General features: G+C 37.3%; 1 protein-coding gene and 1 pseudogene across 1 annotated transcript in view; one reads left to right on the forward strand and one right to left on the reverse strand.

The window, feature by feature from the left end:
• Positions 1-21,186, forward strand: LOC120182137 (annotated as a pseudogene).
• Positions 14,658-27,940, reverse strand: part of LOC120182230 (early nodulin-93-like) — a 24,483-nt gene continuing 11,200 nt past the window's right edge. Inside the window, exons 5-6 of the transcript XR_005521811.1 lie at positions 19,591-19,599; positions 14,658-14,668 (exon numbers count right to left, since the gene is read on the reverse strand). The gene's annotated coding sequence lies outside the window, so the exon portion shown is untranslated. The remainder of the gene's footprint in view (positions 14,669-19,590; positions 19,600-27,940) is intronic.

Genomic DNA, 27,940 nt, shown 5'->3' on the forward strand with positions numbered 1-27,940 from the left:
ATGGTATTGCAATCCAAGTTTGTTCAGGCTTTCAGCAAAGATTATAGTACCATCTACTCCTTCAATATTCTAATAACCCTCAGCTTTTAATTCTTTTCAACCCAGACAGAAGCGTTCAAAGTTTCTTATCTTGAAATAGTAAGTTGGATAAGATTTTAATTAATTCAATGTTGTTGCATGCACTGCGATACCTGTTTCAGAATTCAGATAAACATTTGTGCGACGTACAATCCTGCATCCGTTCCTGGTCCGCGGGATATATGTTTAATTTCTTAGGTCTATCATTAATCTCCAAATGCACGTAACGCGTCCACCGCTGATTGCCCCCCCGGAGAGTATTGAACCAATGGCTTTCAGCGATTATTTTCAACGTAAGCAAAAAATAGTAGGCGTAGGTATATGACGTTTTGCTAAGAGAAGTCTATAAAGAACAAAACACATGCGAGGGAAGAGTTGGCGTTGGTGTTTAGCTACCCGAGTGCACCGCAGCTATACAAAGAGTTTTATTGTTGACTGGTCTCAACTCTTGAGGTGTTCAAAGTCTGCTAATGCATAAAATCTCTGTGGTCCTATCCATATCTTTGCATCTTTGCTCCTTGCTGGAAGTCATAACTAGTCAGGTGGTACATTATCATCCAGCTGAATAATTTCTGTAAACAAAATGGTCCCAAATCCAATGAAATGAGCAAAGCTACCTCCACGATTAAAAAAATAATTGTTATTTTTAAAGTCATGTATTCGAGCACCAACAACTAAGGATATTTGAGCGTTCATTGTTAAATGACTAAGCAACTCATGTATTTAAGCGTTCATTGTTAAATGACTAAGAATCTCTAAAACATATATTACAACTTATAATCACTATACATTAGTAAAAACTCAACAATAAAATAAACTGCGATGACAATGCCCTGAATAAATAGGAGTGTTTATTATTTAATTTTAACTTAATTGCTTGATCAAATCAAAATTTATTTTGATTACTCAACCAGATTAGATATTATATCAATTAACAATTATTTTTTTAGATTTGATTATCGATTAATTTAATTTAAAATCATTTATTCCATAAATAATATCAAATTATAATAAATTTTAATTTTAATAAATAAATTTTGAATCAAATTAACCGATAATTCAATTAATTGGATTGATTTATATGACGTTTGCATCCATTTATACGAACCCAAGCCTAATTGAACCTAACCTTTGTTTCTACCGGCCTACTTAACCTTTCCGTCAGGCCCTATTCATCAGTCCATACTTCATACTAAAACTCCATGAGCAAAATAGAGGCTTATTTGGCCCATTAGCAGTCGGTTTAATTATTTAGCCTAATACCATATAAAATAAATTATTTATAGATCTACAATATGTATTACAGTGATTTTATACTCGTTGGCGAGTTTTAAAAAATATATTTTATTTAAACTTTTCACCCAATGTGATAAAATCTAATAAAAAATTATATTTTCTTAAAATTCATCACGTCAACGTAATAAATTTATATATATAATTATTATTTAGATAAATTCGTCTAAGTACGTGATGAATTTTCCTGCACTGTAACATTTATGGTAGATCCAAAATAATCTTACGATACGGCCTGATGATTTAAATAAGAGAAAATCGCCTCAGTGACCAAAAAAAAGTTATAATATACGATTTTAACCAACTTTTTTTGGATTTGCCAAAATGACCAACAAAATCGCAACGCGAAATAAAAATCGCAACGCGATCCCCAGAATCGCAAATCAGTGTCCAAAATCGCAACGCGATTCTTGAAAATCGCAATGCGATAGTCAAATTCGCATTGCGATTTTCCAAAATCGCAACGCGAATATGAAAATCGCAACGCGAACACATAAATCGCAATGCGTATCCGTAAATCGCAACGTGTATCCGTAAATCGCAACGCGTTTCCGTATATCGCAACGCGTATCCGTAAATCGCAACGATAATCCGTAAATCGCAACGAGAATCTGTAAATCGCAACGATAATCCGTAAATCGCAACGAGAATCTGTAAATCACAACACTGAAATTTTGGGTATATAACACTGAAATCATAAACTAAATCCCTAAATCGCAACTCATTCCATCTCCATCTATCACTCTCTCCGGCGACATCCGTTCCTATATCCAACGACATCCTTCCCAATCCGGCAACAGGTTTTAGTTTCGCAGCTCGTCTGTTTAGTAAATTAATTTACAACCATGAAATCATCTAATGTTGATCATGTTTGGATAGATTTGTGTTTTGGAGGGTCATGGGATAATGTTCATGGTGTTTTACAATATATGCCTTTACCCATGAATCTTCAACTAAAATTGTCTTTACAAAAGTTAACTTATGAAACTCTAATGCTACGTGTTTCAAATAAATTGAATTTAGAGCCCCTAAGTGGATTTAGGCTATCTTATCAGAGAAATGGTAAAGTTTATTTGTTAACCGACAATGAAGATGTTGAACGATTCATTGCTTACATTAGGGTTTCACAAGATGATGTTACATTGTATGTTGTTGAACCTAGAAGTAGTATTGTTGGGTCAGTAGCGGGTAGTAATCAACTAAGTTTTTCTCAAAACCCACAACCTTTCTCTAATCCAAATCCCAATCAACTTTCAGCACCAAATTCCGGTTTTCGTATTGACCAATTAGACGATGATGAGCCAACAGAAAAAATTGTGAGTACTAGTCAGTATTCGAAATTTGGTCTTGGTCAATATCCGGACTTTGCTATTGGTCAATACACGGATTTTGATGATGTTTCAGAAGAAGAAACAGACCATGCGTGTAATGATATTGATATTGGTCAATACCCGAATTTTGATGATGAAACAGCCGTTGCCGAAGAATGTAATGTTGATGATAATGAGGAGGAAGTTACGACTGTGAATGAACATGTTGAACATCCATTCTGTTATTCATATAATCCTGAAGAAGAAAAAGAAGAAGAAAAAGTCCCCGAAGAAAAGAAAATGCCACGGGCGTATAACTGGAATATGCCAGAATTACTTCAGATACCGGAAGAAGAGTTGATAAAGAAAGCAGTTGATTGTTACACAAAAGTTATTCGTATCAAGAAAGATGATTGTTTTGATACAAAGGAAGACTTGAAGATAGCTTTATATACGAAATGTGTGGAAGATGGCTATCAACTAAAAGTTAACAAATCAAGCAAAGATCGTTTCGAAACAAGGTGTATGATTGACAAAAACTGTACGTGGCGTATGATTGCAAAGAGAATAAAAGATTGCAAAATGTTTCAAGTTAGGACTTTTATTGATAAACATACATGTTCAAGAACCCAAGTTTTTCCTCACCATAGACAGGCAAACAAAAAGGTGTTGGGTGGTTTTCTGGCTGAGTTAATGTTTTTGAATGGCAGGGTATATCGGGGACATGAAATTATGACTGACATGAATGCTCGGTTCAAGATTAGTATATCATATTCTCAAGCTTGGAGAGCCAAATGTTATGCCTTGGAATTGTTGAGGGGGTCGCCAGAAGCATCGTTTGCCCAACTGCCGGCTTATTGTCACAATTTAAAGCTGAAAAATCCTGGGTCGGTAACTCATATCAAAACAGATAGAGATGGACGCTTTGAGTTGCTGTTTATCGCCATTGGTGCTACGGTTAGTAAATCAATATAATTTTGTTGACTCATTTTGTTAGTTACATGCATTTCACATTTAAATGATTATATTTCTTGTGTATATTATTTTGTAGATTCGTTCGTTTATTACTTGCATGCGCCCAGTTATTATAGTTGACGGAGCACATTTGAAAGGTCGATACCTTGGAGTAAACTTATTAGCAGTAGCCATGGATGCTAACAATGGGATATTGCCAATAGCTTACGGGGTTGGCAAATCTGAAACCTCTGATTCATGGACATGGTTTATGGGGCATCTTAGGGATTGCATAGGTCCTATTAGCAATCTGACAATCATATCCGATAGGGCAAACTCAATTGACAACGCTGTTAGAAGGTGTTTCCCAGATGCTTTTCATGGACTTTGTGGTGTTCATTTGTATAGAAATCTAAAATCAAGGTCTGCTGGTATAAAAAAGCACAAATGAACATACTGGAAGGCTGTAAAAGCTTATCGGGAAGTGGATTTCAATAAGCATATAAATTGTTTAAGACGTGTTTTGCCTCAGTGTGCTCAAACACTAGAAGATGTCGGGTTTGAAAGATGGTCAAGAGTACATCAACTTGGAGCAAGATATGGTTTCATGACGTCTAATAGTGCAGAATCAATCAACGCTCTAAGTCGTCATTCCCGGAAATTACCCATTACTATGTTAATGGAGTTTTTTCGAGCCTCTATTCAACAGTGGTACTACAAGAAAAGAAACCATGCAGGTATTATTTCTTTGAATTCGTAACTTATCATATTTATATATTTTACTAAGTATTGTTTATTTAAATTTACAGGAACATTGGAACATCGTGTTACACCATGGACTGAAAAAAAGATAACGAAACGTGTTGTGAAGTCAACGTCATGGAGAGTTGAACCATGTTCAAACACTTTGTTTCAAGTATTGGATAATAACTTAAATGGGCTAGTCGATCTAAATGCAAAGACGTGTAGTTGTATGAAATGGCAAACATCTGGTTATCCGTGTGGCCATGTTATAAAAGTTGCTCTTCATTTAAACCAAGATGATTCAAGCGCATACGCTATGGATTGCTACACTACAGAAGTTTATCGACAGACTTATGCCGAGATTGTCTACCCTATTCCACATCCTTCTGAGTGGGACATACCAGATGACTTACAAACAGTTTTGCCACCAGCCATGGACAGAAGGCTACCTGGCCGACCAAAAAGTCACGATCGTATACCGTCTAAGGGTGAAGAGAAGAAGAGATCGACATGTAGTCGGTGCAAGGAAAGTGGTCATACAAGGTTGACATGTGGATCACCAGTGCCATCAAAATCATCTTTTCCTCTACCAAAATATGGATCCTCATCAAAATCCAAAGCTCATATGGTGTCAAGCAAAAGGCAATCATCTTTAAAATCCCAATCACAATTGGCTTCACCTTTTGAGACTGTTAACTTAGGTGATTTTTAAATGCAAACGTTGTATTATGTGGATTTTATGTGTGAACTTTTAACATTTTCAGTTGAATTAATGACTCAGGCCAACCATTTTGACTTAACCAACTCTTGTTATTCAGTTGTTATCACTATTAGGCATGCATTTGACTATCGCAACACGGAAATTACAATCGCAACGCGAAATGAAAATCCCAACATGAAAATCGCAATGCGGAAATGAAAATCGCAACGAGAGAATCGCAATGCGAAATGAAAATCGCAATGCGAAATGAAAATCGCAACGAGAGAATCACAATGCGAAATGAAAATCGCAATGCGAAATGAAAATCGCAACGACAGAATCGCAATGCGAAATGAAAATCGCAATGCGAAATGAAAATCGCAATGCGAAATGAAAATCGCAACGACAGAATCGCAATGCGAAATGAAAATCGCAATGCGAAATGAAAATCGCAATGCGAAATGAAAATCGCAATGCGAAATGAAAATCGCAACGAAAGAATCGCAATGCGAAATGAAAATCGCAATGCGAAATGAAAATCGCAACGAGAGAATCGCAATGCGAAATTATAAACGCATTGCGATTTTCATTTCCGCATTGCGATTTTCATTTCGCATTGCGATTCTCTCGTTGCGATTTTCATTTCGCATTGCGATTTTCATTTCGCATTGCGATAGTCATTTTTGCCTTCAACATAATGCAGATTGAAATCAACAAAATCAACCATTACATTTCAATCAATTAAACAAGCACAAATAAGAATTATGTTCGCATCAATTACACAAATCAACTTTTACAAATCATCTTTTACAAATCAATTAAACAATCAAAAAATAAGCAATAATTCTTATTTCCGATCATCTAATATTGAATCAACTTTTACAAATCAATTAAACAATCAAAAAACAATCAATTAAACTATTGAATCAACTTTTGCAGCTCGACATCATTTTCACGCAGTTCACTTCTGAGATTAACCTGCAGAAACCAAACATTTGTTCAAACAACACTTTCTACACATCTAAAACCTACAAACAGCAAATTATTGAATTCTAGTTACTTAACCAAACATTTTCAAACCAAAAGTATATAAACTTACCAATTGTTTATGGACATTTTTATAACGCGGATGCAGGTAGGCAGCGTCTCGTATATATCGATTTAGCCATATAATGCCGAAACCACAAGCCTACTGCAGCTTTATCTCTATCGGTGGGAGGTAGATACTTGATGCTTCCCGTCGTCAAACGCTCCAACGCCAAGCATACGAGAGGACCACAATCTCCTCTGGCTCCGCTCGTTTGTTGTGGCGCGGTCTCGTCTCTAATAACTGTAATATTGAGCTTCTTTGGCTTCTTGTTTCCAGAACGAGTCCAATAATTGATCGCATCCAAGAATTTAGCCAAATGAGAGCTCCATCCCTTAATAACATCTCTTAAATCAGCCAATGATATGTAATTTATCATGCTGTCATACACTATTGTCTTAAGGGATGGGAGCTGAAGCTCGACGAGAATCCAATGTTTACGTTCCAAAACAGGGATAAACACCTGCAATCATAAGTAATAATTCATTCATTTGCGCACTTATTTCATAAAACCTTTAAACTCAATCTAAAATAAATACTAACCTTATCGACCTCCCACCATGCAGGATAAAGTTTAGCTTGTCCATTGCCCAAATCAAATGATTCATCTCGTGCATTCTTCAAGTGAACGGCGTGAAAAGACGTCGGCATAATTGTATATCGTATATTTTTATTTTTCTTAAGTTTTCTTATTATTAGAAGACGTGTCACCCACGCATCGATATGCTGTTTTACAAAAAAAGACATATATTAGTGACTTACATAAATTTAAAAAAAAATTAATCAAATTGAAATATAAGAAAAATATAAGACTTACCCCCCCATCGAAATAGCCATTGTCTTCGACCCCTAATAATACGCCCCACCAAGACCGATCAAGCAACAAATAGATATCATCGGTGAGCTTGCATATGTCAGTGAAACACCCCTGGCTCTGCTCATGTAGATAAAAATCAACAGCGGTCTTAGCCCAAAGGGTGTTATCCAGAATTGTGTCCGGTAGTTGTTCCCTCTCCTCTTCAGATACCGGTATGGTACTGGCCGGTAACTCATACGAGAGCCAACTTGAATCCATCATGTCCGGCACGTCAGAGGGTTTCTCAAGAAGCCTACATATGACGCCATGTGAATCGGGCTCTTGAATGGTGGGAGGGACCTCTTCAATGATGACAGTGGCCTCTTGAACGGTGGGAGGGGACTCTCGAGGAATGATAGGGGGGCCTCTTCAACGATAGGAGTGGACTCTTGAGGGATGACAGGCTAGTCGGGCTTCTTCTTGCGGTGTCTTCGCACTATTGGGGTGTACGGAGACTTAATAGCACGTGCACGCTGTCTGATGCGTGAACTCCGTCGTGCAAGCATAACCCGACGTAAAGCATCCACTCTATCGGGCCGCTAAATAATTAAATACAAAAATCAGTAAATAAACAGACATGATATTTAAACAGTGAAAACAAAGACAAATATGTTTCAAACTTGCATTGTATTCACCCAAGTCATTATTCTATCATAGTTCACAAAATGCATCAGATAACAAAGAAAAATATGTTTCAAACTAATACCCTGAAGTTAGTATTTGTCTTTGTTTTGTCTATTGGTTGAAGTAATGCAATCCATTCAAGTTTCAATTTGCAGAAGAAGAAATAGTTTACTTTCGCAACACGAAACTTAAAATCGCAACGCGAAACCAAAATCGCAACGCGAAATGAAAATCGCAACGACAGAATCGCAATGCGAAATGAAAATCGCAACGAAAGAATCGCAACGCGAAATGAAAATCGCAATGCGATTTTGGTTTCGCGTTGCGATCTTGTCGTTGCGATTTTGGTTTCGCGTTGCGATTTTGGTTTCGCGTTGCGATTATGTCGTTGCGATTTTCATTTCGCGTTGCGATTTTGGTTTCGCGTTGAGATTTTAACTTTCGCGTTGCGAAAGTAAACTATTTCTTCTTCTGCAAATTGAAACTTGAATGGATTGCATTACTTCAACCAAAAGACAAAACAAAGACAAATACTATTTCACAGTGTTAAAGAATACAAAGTTTAGCAGAATTGGCAGCAACCGAACAAATTTACTTTCAACCAAAAGACAAAACAAAGACAAATACTATTTCACAGTGTTAAAGAATACACAGTTTAGCAGAATTGGCAGCAACCGAACAAATTTACTTTCAACCAAAAGACAAAACAAAGACAAATACTATTTCACAGTGTTAAAGAATACACAGTTTAGCAGAATTGGCAGCAACCGAACAAATTTACTTTCAACCAGAAGACAAAACAAAGACAAATACTATTTCACAGTGTTAAAGAATACACAGTTTAGCAGAATTGGCAGCAACCGAACAAATTTACTTTCAACCAAAAGACAAAACAAAGACAAATACTATTTCACAGTGTTAAAGAATACACAGTTTAGCAGAATTGGCAGCAACCGAATAAATTTACTAAGCAATCTAAGTGAAATGGCTAATCTAAGTGAAATTACGAGTAAATTTATCATTAAATTAAATATGGAAAATCTTAAACTTACCTCGTTGCGTAGAGTATGAACCTCATTCTGCAACGATACTATCATCTCACGTAGAGCGGCAACCTCACCACGTAAAGTTGACACCTCCACACGCCATGCACCATCGTTATCGCGTAGAGTACCGATCTCCTCACGCAAGGCATTGACCTCATCACGTAACTCCCTTGACTCATCCCGTTGAGGTGGAGGTGGAGAACAGGGAGATAGGAGTCGTGGCATCTTTACCGGTTGCCTATCATGAGGTGATGGTGGAGAAGAGGCTCGATGATGTGACGGGATAGGTGATGGCTCTCGTTCTAGAGGTGTATAGTCGGGTCTATCGGGTGATGGCTCTAGGTGAGGTGATGGCTCTCGAATTGGAGGAAGTGGATGCTGCTCATCATCCGTGCCATCAAAAAAACTCTGACTAGCTTGCCACCAATCAGTGGCAAGCTCTTCCTCCGTGGGTGTCAGTCTTTGTAATGGAATGTTGGCCTCCTAAAATATAAAAACTCAAACAAAGTTAAACGTCTACTATTAATAACTAGTTTATATATTATGAAAGTATTTGTGTTAACTTACATTATTTATTGTCGCATATGGTATTAAGTCTTCCCAATCCAACAGAGTTTTCCTCTTCCAGGAAATAGCCCTGGGAATATCATTTGACGTTTATTGCATATGTACGCATGCTGGGGAAAGCCTCGAATATCCAAATCTACAAACAATATAATAACAAAATTAGTAATTGTTAAATAATTAATTATAATTTTAGAAACATTATATAGAAATTCTTACCTTAAAGGCCCAAACAAAGCCTGACAAAGTGTATTTGGACCCATCGCCCCGCAAACTTTTGCGGTCATCAAAGGCAGACGACAACTTAGTCCAGGTAGCTTTCCATATATACGAACCCCACGGAAACAGATTCCATGCATTCAGGTCCTCTACCAATATTATTAGCTCCCGATGAATAGGTTGTCTGGCCTCTCTGCCTAAAAAGCCGGCATACACAAGTAGTAGAAGGCATACTCGGACAACATCGACGTCATCCATCCGAGTGAAACCAGCTTTCTTATTAAACAATTTCTTCAGGTCGTCGACATGTAGGTTCGGCTTCTCCATTGACTCATCCGGAAAAACCCGGGATAACCATGATGGGCGGGTGATATGACGAGTGTACCGGCCTACATCATCGTGTCCGAATCGTAGACCAGTGATTAAGCAGAACTCCTTCCGCCCAAAGCAAGTATACGCTGGTGGAAAATGAAACCATATCTCTTCCTCACCACGTTGTATACTGTCGGGTAGATTTGATGTCATGGTCTGAAGCCACAAATGGGTCAAATTAGCATCTCCACCCGGATGTTGTACTCTCAGCCATGGCCCGAAGCAGGTTTCCTCAAACAATTGTCTTTGAGCAGGTGAAAGCTTCGAAGCAATTGTAGTGGCCAGGCTGACTTTATTTCTCAAGGTCAATTGAGCCGAAAAAAATTTCTACAAAAACAATAAACATACCAAGTTAGATATACCAAAAACTACACTGTGAAGATATACCAAAAACAATAAACATAAAAAGTAGTAGTTTATTCTTGAAACTAAAATTTGCAACACTGTTTTGTCTTTTGGTTGAAATGAAAATCGCAACGAGAGAATGACTGTCGCAACGCGAAATGACAATCGCAACGAGAGAATCGCAACGCGAAATAAAAATCGCAATGCGATTTTGGTTTCGCGTTGCGATTCTCTCGTTGCGATTTTCATTTCGCGTTGCGATTCTCTCGTTGCGATTGTCATTTCGCGTTGCGACAGTCATTCTCTCGTTGCGATTTTCATTTATCTCGTTGCGACTCTTCTGCAAATTGAAACTTGAATGGATTGCATTACTTCAACCAAAAGACAGAACAAAGACAAAGACAAATACTAACTTGAAAATCGCAACGAGAGAATAGCAACACGAAATGAAAATCGCAACGAGAGAATCGTAACGCGAAATGAAATCTAAGTGAAATGGTTAATCTATTATTGAGATGACCAGTAAACTTATCATCAGTTTCAATATGAAAAACCTACAATAATGCAAACATTTCAAAATAAAAATAATTAAAAAAACTAACCCTCGGAGGTTGATTTTCCATTTCTGAATATTGTGAGGGATTTCTGACCGTGAATGGTTGTGAGGGATTTCGCCGGAGATGGGGACGGAAATCTTCGGAGATGGGGACGGATTTCTTCGCCGTAGAGAGTGAGAGATGGAGATGGGACTGAGTTGTGATTTTAGGTTTTAGGTTATGAGTTGCGATTACGGGATTTTGTCTTAATATTCGTTTTTGTAATTTGAAAATAAAATACGCGTAGCGATTATAATGGCGCTTTAAATATCGCGTTGCGATTTACGGATACGCGTTGCGATTTTATGTATTATCGTTGCGATTTACCGATACGCGTTGCGATATACGGATACGCATTGCGATTTACCCATACGCGTTGCGATTTACGGATACACGTTGCGATTTACGGATACGCATTGCGATTTATGTGTTCGCGTTGCGATTTTCATATTCGCGTTGCGATTTTGGAAAATCGCAATGCGAATTTGACTATCGCATTGCGATTTTCAAGAATCGCGTTGCGATTTTGGAAACTGATTTGCGATTCTGGGGATCGCGTTGCGATTTTTATTTCGCGTTGCGATTTTGTTGGTCATTTTGGCAAATCCAAAAAAAGTTGGTTAAAATCGTATATTATAACTTTTTTTTGGTCACTGAGGCGATTTTCTCTTTAAATAATTAACCCGCATAGCGGGGAAAAAACCCAAAATAGACGTTTCGCCTGAAACTATCAAGTATGAGCTCTGAAATTGAAACCTACGCTTTCTTCTACGTTCTTCATCCTTAAATTTTCCTCTCAGATTTTACGGGAAAAAGAATGGCGGAAACCTTGAAGTCTCCTTGGATAAGCTTCCCGTTAAACGGCTCAATGCCATCGAAGAAAAGGCCTCGAACAATGCCCTCCGTAAGAGTCTCTTCCCGATCAAGTTCTGTGTTCCTTAACTGATGACCTTGGCAATGTCAACTTTTCTGTTTTTTGTTTTAAATTATTGTATTCCATAGCGAGTCGGGATACGACGAAAAATGAGTCTCGCTAATACGGCGTATAGACTTCGCGTGGGCTGTAGAGGACGATGAACAAAGGGAGAGGAAGAAGAAGAAGAGCTCCAAAGACGCTTCTGCCACGTGGAAATGGAAGAGCATGATGGAGAATCTCCCATTGGCTCACCAGGAGCTTTCCGTCATCATCGACCATATCAACACTGTAAGTTCCCAAGTTATTGCTGCTTCACTTGGCTATTGTTGCCTAATTAAATTTGATTAAAAATTGTTGAATCAAAATAGAGTAAAAACTCTAATTGATCGAGAAGAAGAAAAAACTCTTTAGAATAATCTCACAAAATTACAAAAGGGAAGAACTCTTAAGAAAGCTTTCAAATGCTTATAATTAAGCTTTGATTGTTGGATGATAAAACTCAAATACAAGTAGGGTATTTATAGGTTACAAGAAATAATCTAAACCACTCATTAAAATAAGCACTAAATAATCTAAACCATTGAAATTAAAACATGAGAAAAATACTTAATTTTCACCTAACTAAATTGATGTAAGCAATGACATCAAAACTAAATTGATGTAAGCAATGACATCAAATTAATTTAGGTGTGAACTTATTTAGGCTAATATTGAATTTTCAACACTCTCCCTCAATGTTAGCCTCCATTCTTTGAATCACGCCATACTGACAACGAAAATGTTCAAACTTTCCAACACTCAAGCTTTTTGTAAACAAGTCAGCAATTTGCTCATCTGTCTTGATTTGCCTCATCTCAATCTCTTCTTGCAAAACTTTTTCCCTAACAAAGTGGTAATGTACTTCCACATGTTTAGTTCTTGCATGAAAGACATGATTCTCCGCCAGCCGAATTGCCGATTGGTTGTCACAATACAACGAAATTGCATAATCTACTGGTTGATGTAGATTATTCATCAACTGTATCAACCATGTACTCTCTTGAGCTGCCATTGTTGCTGCTCGATACTCAGCTTCAGTGGTTGACAATGATACCGTTGGTTGTCTTTTGCTACACCAAGAAATTGTTCCGGAGCCAAGCTTAAACACATATCAAGTTGTTGATCTCCTGGTGTCATGATCTCCTGCATAATCAGCATCACAATAACCAACTAACTTGCAGTCTTCACCTTTCTTGTACAAAATACCATAGTGAATTGTATTCTTCACATATCTCAGTATTCGTCGAACTGCTTCCAAATGAGGCTTCTTTGGATTTTGCATATACCGAGTCATCACACCAACTGCATAAGAAATGTCAGGTCGGGTCAAGGTTAAGTAGATCAGACTACCTACCAATTGTCGATACATTGTTGCATCTTCCAAATCTTTTCCTTCATGTGCACACATTTTGATATTTGGTTCCATTGGAGTTGAAGTTGACTTGCATTCGAGCATTCCAAACCTCTTCAACAAATCTTTAGCATATTTCTGTTGACATAGAAATATTCCTTCGTGTGTGCGATCAACCTCTAGACCAAGGAAGTGCTTAAGTTGTCCAAGTTCCTTCATCTGGAAACGAACTGATAAATTCTCCTTAGTCTGAAGAATTTCTGCCTCATCATCACCGGTTATGATTAAGTCATCCACGTACACTAGCACGATAGCTAGCTTACCTTCATTAGCCTTGACAAACAAGCTAGAATCTGCAAGTGTTACTGAATAACCACTTTTCGTTAGAAATTCAGCAATCTTACCATACCACGCCCTAGGTGCTTGTTTCAATCCGTAAAGTGCTTTTCGCAGCTTACACACATATTCAGGATGATCTTGACTCTGAAAACCCATTGGTTGGGTCATGTAGATCTCTCGATCTAGTTCTCCATGAAGAAAAACATTCTTCACATCCATCTGCCACAAGTTCCAGTCTTTGTTGGCTGCAAGTGCAAGTAAGGCTCGTACGGTTGTAAGTTTCGCCACTGGACTAAATGTTTCATCATAGTCTAGTCCATACTGTTGAGAGAAACCACGAGCTACCAATCGCGTTTTGTACCTCTCGATTGACCCATCTGGACGACGCTTTATCTTGTAAACCCATTTGAAAGATATGTGTTTCACATCTTTTATCTTTGGTACAATATCCCAAGTTTGATTTTACTGAAGTGCATCGATCTCTTCTTTCATAGCTGTCATCCACTCAGAACTCTTCAATGTTCTTCGAACGTCTAAGGCTCTGTTGCTTATTCAATTATGGATGCATTGGCATATTTGGGATTTGGCCTTCGTATTCTTGTTGACCTTCAGAGTTGAGATTGTGGAATTGATTCTTCTGTTTCACTAGGCCCACCTTCTTCGTTTGGTTGTTGATACACGCCAGTTTGCCAAGGATTCTAAGTCACTCTTTGTTCGACATCATCGCCATTTGGATCTTCTGATTCATCTGAACTTGTTTGGAGTTGAACAGCATGCTCCCCCATCTTTTGTTGTAGCTTGTCTCTAAATTCTCTCGAATCTGGCAACACCTCCTTCTTTGAGGACTACCAAAAAGATGCTTCATCAAATACCACATTTCGTGACGTGTAGCATCTTTCACTAATTAGATCACAACATTTCCACCCCTTTCTCTGGCTGTCATATCCCACAAAGATACATCTAACAGCTTTCTTGTCAAATTTTCTCCGTAAATGATCAGGAACAAACACATAACATACACAACCAAATACTCAAAAGTAACTAACTGTAGGTTTTATGTTCCATAGTTTCTCAAAGGGTGAAACAAATCCTAACCTTGGTTGAGGAAGTCTGTTGATCACAAAGGCTGCAGTCCTCATTGCTTCAGCCCAAAACCTTCCAGGTACATTCTTTTCATATAGCATACTTCGACAAATTTCTGCAAGATGCCGATTTTTTCTTTCCGCTACACCATTCTGTTGTGGCGTGTTGGCGCAAGTGTACTGATGACGTATTCGGCATTCCCTTAGGTATTGAGAGAACTCGTTTGATCTATATTCTCCTCTGTTGTCTGTGCGCAAGCAACATATCTTCTTTCCCACTTCTCTTTCAGTTGAGTCTCTGAACTCTTTAAACTTTGAGAAAGTATCAGATTTTTCTTTCATAAAGAAAACCCACACATACCTGGAGAAGTCATCAATGAATGTTACCATGTACTGCATACCGCTAATTGATTGTTGCTTAACCGGTTCGAACATATCAGAGTGAACCAACTCCAATGGTTCTTTTACTTTAAACTTCGACTCGTCATATGGTAATTGGTGTGCTTTACCATACTGGCATCCCGCACAGACCGTGTCTGTTCTCACGTCTAGTTGAGGAAGCCCCTTAAGCATCGACTTTTTCACCATCACACTTAGCTTGGAATAGCTAACGTGACCTAACCACATGTGTCATAGATCTGATGTCTCATTTTTCCTTGTCCTGTCTACATTTGCGGACTCTGCTGACATCACGTAAATTGATTCCAAACGTCGTTCCTCCATTATTGGTGTTTCTGAGATTTTGACGTCACGATAAACCTTCACGTCTTGGGGACCAAATAAGACATAATAGCTTGATAATGTTAGTTGAGCCACATATAGAAAATTTTTCTTCATTCCTGGGACATGGTAAACATCTTGGAGTTGCACCTGGTTAGTATTATATCGAGGCGTAACTATTGTCTTACCGATGTGAGTTATCGGTAACCTTGAGTTATCAGCTGTCACCACCACACGACCTCTATTATACTCAGACAAGTTTTGCAACTTCTGTTAGTCACCCGTCATATGATTTGAGCAGCCAGAATCTACGATCCAATCATTCTTGTAGTCAATCCGTTCTGGTATTGTTACCGTAAGAGCTAATTCTTCTTCCTCCGTAGCAAATAACGCTTCAGCATCCCAACCATCTTCACTATTCTCCTTCGAACAAGAAGTAGCAGTATTACTTTCAACAGGCTTTTTCTTGGTCCAACAGTCTTTTGCCATGTGACCCATCTTCCCGCAGTTATAACACTTGCCATCGAACTTTCTACGATTACCGCGATTCTTGGATGCTCCCACTGAATGAGGGTCTCTCTTTTCTTGGTAATTTTTCACCTTGTCACCATCCTTTTTAGATCCACTGCCAGTATACCGCTGAAAAATGCCTCTGCTTTTATTGGTGTAGAGTGTTTCCTCTTCACCCTTCAACGAGACTCCTCCCATTTGCTTGGCCATGACTTCTTGACCTGCAAGCAAATTTTCGAACTCAACAAGCGATGGTTGTGTCGGCCATCCCTGTACAACGACAACAAACCCTCGATATTCGAGTCTCAAACCATGGACAATTATTCTTTTTATCATGGCTTCCCCAATAGCAGTTGTCGGATCTAATTCTGAAATTTCGCGACATATCAACTTCACCTTGTGAAAGTATTGGGCAACCGTCATGTCGCGTTGCGCCATTGATAGAAGTTCATTCTCGAGAAGTTGCAATTTTGTATTGTTCCTCTTCGAAAAGAGTGTAACAAAAGTGTCCCATGCTTCCTTTGGTGTTTTAGCATCCCGAATGTGCTCCAACATTTCTTCTTTAATTGTGGTCTTTAAAGCAAACATTGCTTTACCTGCTTTAATTTTCTACTTTCGCAAGATTTCATTGGCATCTTCTGTCGCCGGTTGTGTAACTTCACCACCACCGACAACCTCCCAAAGGTCTTGACCTTGTAAGTATGACTCCATACATGTTGTAGTTTTTGTTGTTGAGCTTCTTGATTCCTCCAACTACTTGAAGATCACCCATCTTAACGGCAAGGCTTTGACTACACCGAACAAGTTGAGTAACAAACGTGCAGAGTACTAAATTACTCTAAACACAAATAAGCTCCACAAGGTTTGTAATAACCCCGACAATAACTCAATAAATATTTTCTGATGTGGAAGATCAGTTAAAAACTGCAGCCACAGAGCATACTCAGAATTTCAATAGACCTTAAAAACGTGGCTCTGATACCAATTGTTGAATCAAAATAGAGTAAAAACTCTAATTGATCGAGAAGAAGAAAAAATTCTTTAGAATAATCTCACAAAATTGCAAAAGGAAAGAACTCTTAAGAAAGCTTTCAAATGCTTATAATTAAGCTTTGATTGTTGGATGATAAAACTCAAATACAAGTAGGGTATTTATAGATTACAAGAAACAATCTAAACCACTCATTAAAATAAGCACTAAATAATATAAACCATTGAAATTAAAACATGAGAAAAATACTTAATTTTCACCTAACTAAATTGATGTAAGCAATGACATCAAAATTAAATTGATGCAAACAATGACATCAAATTAATTTAGGTGTGAACTTGTTTAGGCTAATATTGAATTTTCAACAAAAATTAATAAATTATGAAATTTACCATTAGTTTTACGCGGTTCAAAAGTAAAACAATGTGCATCATGTATGAATACTTGAGTTCTTTTATTGAATTTAATGGCATTTCGTATTGATCTTTAATTTCTTTCTCCTTTTCATCTCAAGTAAAAAGATGAGAGCTTTAACTACTGAAATTCTATTGTGTTGACGAAAACGGGTAAAGAAAACGAAAGAACACGAGAATTTTACGAGGTTCGGTAATGTGCTTACGTCCTCGGTGCCTAGGCGGCGCTAGAATTTTATTCAATGATATTTTAGGTCTAGGTTACATCTCTATTTATAATAGAAAACCCTGGTATATAATTACAAAATTAACCCTGTACCGTACCGCGGGGGCTGCGCCCCGCACCCCCAACCCACATAATTCGTAACCCCACAACGAGACTTTCTTTGTAAGGACAGTTGATGTTCGCTGCGTTTGCTTCGCTCACTCCATCTCTTGTCCTCTTTACTGGTATATTTATGAGCCATACCTAACATATTGCCACATCATTGTCTTTATCCTTGAAATGAATGAATTCTGAATGTAACAAAGTTCAGGTGAAAATTTCTTTTCTGGAGTTTTCATTAGCTTCTTTGTATTCTTGTATTTCCGTTTCCTTGACATAGTAGTAAATTCGAAAAGAGGATCGTGCTGTTTCTTTGAAAGCTAAATCAGAAGCCATTTAAATATATGATCTTTATTCTTTCTTTTCGGAAAGGTTGAAGCTGATGACGCTGTAACGGTGGCTGGCATGACCAGGCCGAAGCCATTACCTAGTGAGCTCCTGTCTGATCTTGCCGTATCTACTGCAATCAAGCTGCAACGTTACCGGGTATTCTTCCCTTTTTGGAGAACAGAAGTGATACTTTCAAATCCTCTTCAGCTTAAGTTTGATTTGTTTAAGATTTGTGATTGTAACTACCATCGCCACTGAAAATGTCTATTTGTCTTGGTACCAGAGAATTTTTGCGAATTTCGTTTTTGAGTGTTATTTCTATCGCAGCATCAGGGAAAATACTTCAAACAGTGCCAAAGCTTTGGAACAACAGATTGCTAGGGAAGCAAGATTTTACGGTGCTCTTATCAGGTATCCCTCTGAATTGACTTAAAAGAATATTATTCTAAAAATTGGTTGCTATCATGTTTCATGTTCTTTACCTTTTTTTTCTATCTATAAGCTTAACACGCAATTTGTTTTGTGGAGGCTTTGTTCTTTTACATGCTCTACTTCTCTTATTTCCTAACAATTGAATAGATTGCAGCAAAATTGGAAAGTTAAACAACAACGATTGGCAGGTCCAGCTTCTAGCAATGAAGGCTTCACTATTGATCTTTTTGACAATTCATTATATGGTTCTACAGCAACATCTCGACAATCTTCTTTTTCTAGTATTCACATTGAACATGACTCAGCTGGAATGTTGGCTATCAACTTACCTCCAAATTCATGCCACTCTCTTCATTTTGGTTTTCTTGGTGTGCATTCTGCTGATGGCCCAAAAGAATTGAATAAGATCAGTACAGGTGGCTCAGTTGAGAAGCACGAAAGAAGTACTGGAAAGAATCAATGACTGATGATGAGATTGAGAATGTCATAGAAACACATTTTCTCCTTCGCGAAGTTCATCATTTTCTCTAATATGCTTTGATTCAGGTATTCCATATGTTGTATTGTGAAGCATTCAACCAATCTGTTGGAGTCAATGTTACTGGAATACGGGAAAATTATCTACAATTAAGCGTGGGTCAAGGAGCCTCTTTATTCATATCACTTGTGCCATCTAGTGAAGGTGATGATCAGGCTGTTGACATTGTCAATACGCGGAATGTAGACTCTGCAATTGTATCCTTGGACTCATCTGATATTCCTCTCTTGGGAGATGGAAAACCTTATATTCCTAAAGGGAAAAGGAAATGGGATTTCCCTGATCGTATCAGTTGTGAAATTTATCTGCAGCAATTGTTCATGAACATGCATTTCTGAAAGTAAAGGATGGACCAAATTTATCTGGTACTAGAGTATCTAGTCAATCAGGAAAGGATGGATATGGTCTTCTGGGCCACTTCTCTCTGTCTTTGGGTCATAGAATCTTTTCTAACAGAGTTCTTATGGAGCTGGAAAATGTGGTATTTTCCTCATTAACCATTTTATGTGGATTACTACAAGTTCTCTTTGGATTTATTTTTCCTATTTCTTAATAAATTTTCAATTGATATCTATAGGTGTGCAGGGTCCCATATCTCCATTTAATGACGCATCCAACTTGGCACTCCCGGAGATCATCTTGGACAATATTTATGAAAGTTCCTCAGTCCATTCCTCATGCAGATTTCCAATCCTCGAAATCAGACTTCCAGAACTGTAGCAATGTTGAAGGTGCAGCCGTGCAGGTGCTCGTAATGTTGTTGGCCTGTTCAAAAATTCGGAGGACATACGTTCTTTAAACAAATATGACTGCAACTTGGCTGATCTTCCTGTTATAATACTGCAGCAGGTAGGTTGCTTTTGTAAATTTGGTGGAATGACGTCATTAATATTATTTGGACCTGTCCAATGGCCGTCGACAGGTCTAGAATAATTCTGCAACCATTATTTTTAAGGTTTAAATTGACTTTTATTGCTGACATGATCTGCATGTAATTTGATATCTACATACAATTAATGTAATGAGGCTAATCAATGACCTAACATTGGAGTGAGAAGATTAAAATGTTTGTTACTCAGTCATTGAAGTAGATTAAAGTACTCTCATTTAGCAGATGTCTGAATGTGCTCTCTTCTCTGTTGGCAGTATAAGTCTTTACCCCTCCTTATCCTGAGAAGCTGAAAGAAATCATTAGTAATACTTAATTAGCTTAATTACATGTTAGACATATTTTTGTAACTTAAATAGATTTAGAATATGGTATGGTATGGAAACAACTGTCTACTAAGTATTGGTGGTTTAGATAATTTAAATTATTGTTTGTGTAAAACTAAATATTTTGTATTATCATAATCAAAATGAGGGCAATTAGTTATGCGTAGAAAGTTAATGAGGGTAGTACAAATTTCTCGCTCTACTTGGTTGTCTAGGTACCAATCATGTCATTATCCTGTGAGTGTTTCGGACGTGATTAGACAATAATGTGGAGGAGGTTCCTTTGCTTAAGGGGGAAGTGGGGGATGATGATATATAAGCTTGAGAAGAAAGTGATGTGTAAAAGTAAAAGATGTTTGCCTCTAGTTTTCTCTCCTACCATACGCAGTATATAGCAACTGATAATGAAATAGTTTTTTCTTGCATAATCACAAATAATTAATTTGTGAACTTGTCTATTTTAACATTTTCTATTAGGTGAGTTTAATGTAGACTCTAAGCTGTTATCTTGTTTACTCACATTCCTCTGGAAGTGATTAGAAGATGCGTGCATGTTCATATGTCTAGATATTTGTTGATGCAGTCCTTAATGACATGTCCTTGACTCTGGCTGCAGGTTGCAAGCCATGTTATTGGTTGGCTTCGTGAGGAAGCTCTTATGGTGGGAGTGAAAACAAACCAAGATTTTCTGAGCTTGACTTTTGAGCTTGAACAGAGGGAGACTGTTAGCCTGGTGGCTCATGTGGACCCAGAAGACACTGAAGGCGGCGTCGCTTGGTGGTTAGTAATGGAAGATGGATTTGCAGGGGATGGGAAACTTCAAAAGGAAGTGTGCGATTATACCTCCGAGTATAGAAAGTTTTTGGGTCATTTTAACTTGGATGTACTATACTCAACATTGATGGACTTGGTTAGCATGCGTGATGGAGGTGGAAAGCACTCCCGCTTAAGTTTCAGCAACACTCCTTGCAATTCAACCGTGGGTTCTAAAGCTGTATGATCATGAAAGTAATTTCAGTCTTTGGTTCTCTACCCGGTTTGATATTTTCTTGCCGGGCTTACTGGTATAGAGTACTTTATCTTATTGAGTTGTTACAGGTTCAAGGTTACTGCAGTTTAGAGTTTGATTTTAAAGCTGTAGCTCCCTCAAAGAAAAACCCCAACCAGGACAAACAGACGGCTACATTTCCAGGTTAGATTCATTTCCATTTCAAGTATCAGAACAAAAGAAAAATTCATTTCATTTTCAAACAAAAGAAGTGCGTGCCCTCTGGTTTAAGCAAACCATCTTTTCTTTCTGGAAAGTGCTCGACTTAGACAGTTCTATTATGTTTTCCTACTTTCTTTTATTTAAAACCTAAATATTTAAATTTGACAATAACATATGTACATATGATTTTCTTTATGAGTTGAAAATAAATGCAGAATTCCTATTTTTCTTTCCACCTTTGACAAGAATTCTTATTTCTGACTCTTACTGTCCTTTTCTTTCTTACCTTGATGCAAAGCCAAAGCCATAAGAAACAAAAATCTTTGACGTTGGAGGGAGAGGCATTGCCAGTGGCCTTATCTTATCCATGCTTCTTGTGGCTTAAAGTTAAAAGAACCCAAAGGTTTTCAATTTAATTTAAACATCAAATAAACTTCAAATAAAATTTTAATTAATATTTAACAAGTACTAATTAATCAAGTAATTGAATGTTACAAATATGGTAAACTAGTAAAGGAAACTGGGAACGGCCGCCGTTGGTATAAATTGAATACCTGGAGGTAGAAGTGGATAGTTAAGAAGCTTGCATCTTGTTGGAACAAGGTAGTGATATGGCGGTTATTTCCCATTTGGTGCCACATATTGTGGAGACGATTCAGTGAAATTGGAACTTTAAGATTTTGACACATCACTCGTCAAAGAAATATGGTGCGGGATGGCATGGCGAAACTTGCGTGGAAGCTACCGTTTGGTTCTCAGAAATTCTACTCTCCCCCAACTGAAGTGGAGCAAGACTCCACGATCAATAGTCTAGCTAGAGTTTAGTTTCCTCTTCTACATGGGGTACAAAAATTGCATGAATGGCACGCTTTCATCTCCAGATAAATTTACCTCGGTGAAAATAGTGCCTGCACAGGGGTTCTTTGTTGTTGTAGGTACATGATAAACCACATTCTTTGGTGAGATTGCTTGCAATTATTACGTAGAAACTTGTGCAGATTCCATATCAGAAGTCAATTGCAGATTGGAAATTACCTGCCACATAACATGCGTTGTATTATATATGAATATTACAATATTCAAGGGAAGGATTATGAGAGGTAAGACTCTGATGTTAAGAGGCCAAAATGAAAATGCATCATTATTTTTCCGTTTTCCGGATGAAAATTACTATATCAATTAGAAGCACTTAGAACCAACCCAACATAACACCGGGAAATGATTACAAACAGGGCACCGAGCTTCTCAATAGGGGAGTTATTTTTTAGGGTAAATGTTACGCGCTCCGGTATTTATTTAAAAATAATTCTCCACTATTTGACATTGAACGCACACATCGTTGGTGTTCTTGGTGCTCAAACCTGTGATCTCAAGGAATAACAATAATTTCTTTACTACCGAAGTCATTTGGTTCGTGCGAGAGAATCATTTAAATTAAAATCAATCGGTATCGTAATATTATAAATATTTATATTTATATTTAATTCACCTTAGTTTGTATTTTATAAATCCATCTCAATTAGCTGAGAGAGTATAAGAAAAGATAAAGCTGAGAAAATGTACGACTGAAAATGTTATAAAAATAATAACATTTTCGGTTGGGCACAACCTAAAATCAAAGACGGAGCTAAAATTAAATATTAACATGCGCCGAAATATTAGACTATTTAAGAAAAATATAAAGACTTATTAGGTATTTAAACTCGAAATTCAGCATGAATAAGCGACCTTAGTGATTAAGGGGATTGTTGTTATCCTTGAGGTCTTAAGTTCAAATTGTCTGTACAGCTCAGTTGGTAGAGCGCAAGGCTCTTAACCTTGTGGTCGTGTGATTGAGTCCCACGGTGGGCAATTCATAATTCTGGCTGCCGGAGGTCTCCCACGGAAGCTGCTCTCAACCTGGCGTTGGGGGCAGCCTACTATCCTACCTCCTCCTTACCCCATTACATATGAGAATAGGGTGGGATCACAAGATAACTTCTAATTTGTCTAATATTAAACTTACAATGACCTAAATTGTAATTAGACTAAAAATTTGAGAACACATACTTATCATTCTTTAGTTCGATCACTACTTGATTAAATATTTAGTAAATTTTATATTTTTTAAATTTAAATAATTATTTTTACATGAACAAAAATATTATTAAACCAAAATTATATCGAATATAAAAATTTTAATAGTGGTCGGGGCCTGCCTAAAATGTTAGCATTTTATTAATCTTTTTTCGGTTAAAAACTTTTTTATGACATTTTCGATTGACAACAAAAAATATTACCTTCTACATACCATTTTTTATTCAACCAAAAATATTAAAAAATAAACATATCCGGTCGCGTTCATTTTTTTCTCATTCAGGTTATCGTAGTACATAATGACCCCAATTAGCTCAATCTTGTATATCCACATCCACTCCAATTCGGCTATTTGACATAACTGACACCAATTTTTTCTAATATCCCTTTTCTGACACCGTTTGACTAATATTTCCCGAAGTAGCACCCTTTCGGCTGAGCTGACGAAAAGCGCGTCCCCGGGGACGCGCCTTACCCGTGTTTTCGCTGAGTTGGATGCCACGTGTGGAAGGCGCATCCCCGGGGACGCGCCTTTCGCCAGCTCGACTACCACGTGTGGAAAGCACATCCCCGGGGACACGCCTTCCATTAAATGCCATAAATGCCCCCATCCGTTTTCCCTAACTACCCCCCCTCCTCCCCTATATAAACCCCCTCAACCCTCCCTCATTCTTCACACCAAAATCATATTATCCTCTCTTATATAACTCAAATTCTTCAACTATTTGAGTTTTAAATTTGTTATTAGTGGTAAGAAATTTATTTTTATGTTAGTATTTTTTTAAATAGTTATTATATTTTATATTAATATATTTATGTAAATATTATTTTTTTTATTGAAATAATATTTATATAATTATTATTTATTTAGAATTATTAATTTTTTTGCTAATTATATTGTTTTGTCTACAGTTATAATAGAAAACGAAATGCTGTTGCGATTGGATATTGATCATATCTCCAGACATTTTAGCGATATGGTAATATTTTTTATAATTAATGTTAATATTTAAATTTATTTTTATTTTAAAGTTATTATGAATTTATATTATTTTTTTTATTTTTTATAATGTATATTATTTAGGACACTGATCGTATTTTAGAGATTTTTATTAAAAATCTACGTATACCGACACCGGAACGTATTTTGCCATATTTGGCTTCTGCCGGGTTCGGGTATATTGCAACAATTATAGGCGGTTGCAAACTCGAACCTGTCCTAATTTCTGCACTGGTTGAGAGGTGGAGGCCTGAGACACACACTTTTCACCTTCCATGTGGAGAGGCCACAATTACATTGGAGGATGTCTCTATGCATCTGGGGCTTCCCGTCGACGGAAATATGATGTGTGGTATGGCGGATGGTGATTGGCAATCAATGTGCATTGATTATCCTGGAGCTGCTTCGCCAGAGTTTAATGGAGGTAGAATAGCTTTATCTTGGTTGAAAACTAATTTTGAGGTTTTAAATGAAAATGCTTCAGAGGATCAAGCAAAGGCATGTGCTCGGGCATATATTCTACGAATAATTGGAGGAATATTGATGCCCGACAAATCTCGTAACCATGTGCATTGTATGTGGTTGCGGCATCTGATCGATTTTGATGAAGCTGGAAGATATAGTTAGGGCGCTGCAGTTTTGGCATTTCTCTTTAGAGAAATGTGTCGGGCGACGAATTATAAGAAAACTGCTATCGGTGGATGTCTTCTGCTTCTACAATCATGGGCGTGGTTCCGCATGCCTTTCTTATGCCCGATCGTGAATGAACCATACGTATTCCCCTTATTGTTGAGGTAATTTTCGAACTAAATTTTGATTTAAATATTTTCAATTAAATAGGGTTATATTTAGTTTATATTATAATTCATAGGTGGTCGATGAAAAGAAATGACCATAAAAGTATACCTACTGGGTTAGAGGAAATTCGTTTACTTATTGATACGAAAACTGGGTCTGAGGTATGTTTTTAATTTTTTTTAATTATTAATATTTTAATTTAAAATGCTAGATATAATTAGAATATTTTATTTATTTGAATTGTATATTTATATTTCAGTTTCAGTGGATACCTTATGCGAGCGATGAAGTAAAGGCTTGCATCCCACCCCACCTTAGTGGGTCATTAGAGGTATGGATATCGGTTATACCTCTTATATGTTATGCTATTATTGAGTGGCATCCAGTTGATCGCGTGCTCCGTCAGTATGGTTGTACGCAATATATTCCTGGAGCACCTAGGAATATAGACGACGTGCATAACATAGATAGACGAGGAAAGAAAGATGTTAACTGGGTGGTGAGACACAGAGATTGGATTGCGCTTTGGGAGAACCGATATACACTGTTGGCCCCTCGACAATATTACACTGAAACTGGTCATATGGTTACGGATAACTATATGGACTGGTTTAATGAAAATGGGAAGTCGTTTCTACTTTCGGCAGAAGCACTAGGGGTTAACATTCCTAGGCGTCGAGAAAGACGTCAACCGTCTCAATATCATCGTCCCCCGACGCGTGGACGGAGAGAAGGCGCTACCAGTTCTGCATCAGCCCCACCACAACATCCTTATCCGTCGATGCCGCAGGGGTACATGCCCAGCCCTCCACTTCGTATACCAAGCCCACCAGTTTATATGCCATCTCCGTAGGGTTACATTCCGAGCCCGCAGGGTTACATTCCTAGCCCGCCAGGTTACATGCCTAGCCCGCAGGGTTTTATACCATATGGAGGTGTATATACGACTATGTTTAATGATCCAACATATGGTTCATATGCATCTTATTTGGCTGGTGGTGCTTCTCCGCAGACACCTCAATCTCCATCTGGATCACAGACATCGATGCCAATGTTTCCACAGTTTTCACAGTTCCCGGGGAGCGGTGGGATTGTTACTAGCACTCCTCCAGGGTTGTTATTTTATACAGGCCCTTCAGCCCCTTCAGCGTCATCTACACCAAATGAAGAAAATGTTGCTGATGATGATAGTGAAGATGAGGAGACTGAAGAACAAGTTCCATGAAGAAATCTTCCACGAAATAGACAACCACCGCCATGTGGAACTCATTCGAGAAGACGACATCGGTGATCCAGTTGTATTTAATGTTATTTAAATAGTTATATTTCAAAATTTTATGTAATTTGGTTATGTTATTTAAATGTTTCATGGTTGTTACATACATATTTTTAATGTTATTTTTTATTCACATTTAACATTAAATGTTTGATAAATGTTTTTAAAATACAAATTATATTATTCAAAATTTAAAATAAAAATAAAAATAATATTATTCGAAATTTAAATTTAAAATATAAATTTTAGTATTTGAAATTTAACATTAAATTTCAACTTAATATTCCAATTGTATTCGAAATTAAAAGTTATATTCCAATTATAGTTCACAATACTTAAATTGAAATTAAATTTATCCATACATATGATTTTATCATTAACATATATATTAAAACGTATACATTAAAATCAACTTATGTTGAGTTAATCGATCGACGGAATCGGCCAAGAGGGGGTGAATTGGCAATTAAAATTTCGGTGGAAGCTTTTGCAGAAAATTGAAAAGATTTGTACAGCGATTTAGAGTGGTTCGACTTTCTCAATCAAAGTCTACGTCCACTACCTTAGCTATCCACACTAAGGATTTTCCACAAATTCACTAATTTGTCTTTCTTTTGAGGACAAAGAGTAACCTTACAAACCCTCAAGAATTATACCCCAAATTCAGGGGGGAATCGGTACCCCCTTGGGGGGAATCGGTTCCCTCTGAGCAATCTGGAATTTTTGGCTTTGAAATGGTTCGAAATACTTTGAAAGATTATTTTGAAATTGTTTTAAGATTAGAACTTAATTTTACACTCAAGTAAGGATTAAAAATGATTTTTGAAATATTTGGAGTAATATTTTGATATTCGAATAATTATATCAAATATACTTAGAAAATCATTTACTGATATATCTAGTGTCCCCGAGGGACATGAGTGACATAATAGGGCAATGATAACATATTCTCTGACAAAATAATGGAAGGCGCGCCCCCGGGAACGCGCCTTCATGTGAATAGTAAAATAATAGGTACTGATATATCTAGTGTCCCCGAGGGATATGAGTGACATAATAGGGCAATGATAACATATTCTTGACAAAATAATGGAAGGCGCGCCCCCGGGAACGGGCCTTCATGTGAATAGTACTCCGATTATAGACACTATTATATGCAACATATTATAAACTTTCAAAACAAACTTCAGTTCACAAGCTTTCAAATTCTCAAATTCTCAAACTCTAAATTCTCAAATTCTCTGAAAATGAGTCGTCTTTCTGCTGTTGTTTTGTATGATGGAGAAATTAAGGAAGCTTAAGAGGGGGGTTGTTTTTGAGTCAGATCATTATATCCCCTTAACCTTGAAGAGAAACATCACAATTGAGGAGTTAATCACAAAAATTTCGTTAAAGATTCGTGTAGCAGGTCAGAGAAGACTATCTTCACTTCAGTACAGATTTCCTACTGAACTTTTTCCGCTCACGTATACATCATTTCAGCTTTCAAACGATGATGATGTTTCTATGATGGTTGATGCTCATATGGGGAGTTCACAATCTCTTATTGAAATGTATGCCACTTTTATTGAGGTTCGTGCAACTTGTGGTC

This window comes from Hibiscus syriacus, unplaced genomic scaffold (assembly GCF_006381635.1).
Source record: "Hibiscus syriacus cultivar Baekdansim isolate YM2019G1 unplaced genomic scaffold, ASM638163v2 tig00112632_pilon, whole genome shotgun sequence".
NCBI lineage: Eukaryota > Viridiplantae > Streptophyta > Magnoliopsida > Malvales > Malvaceae > Hibiscus > Hibiscus syriacus.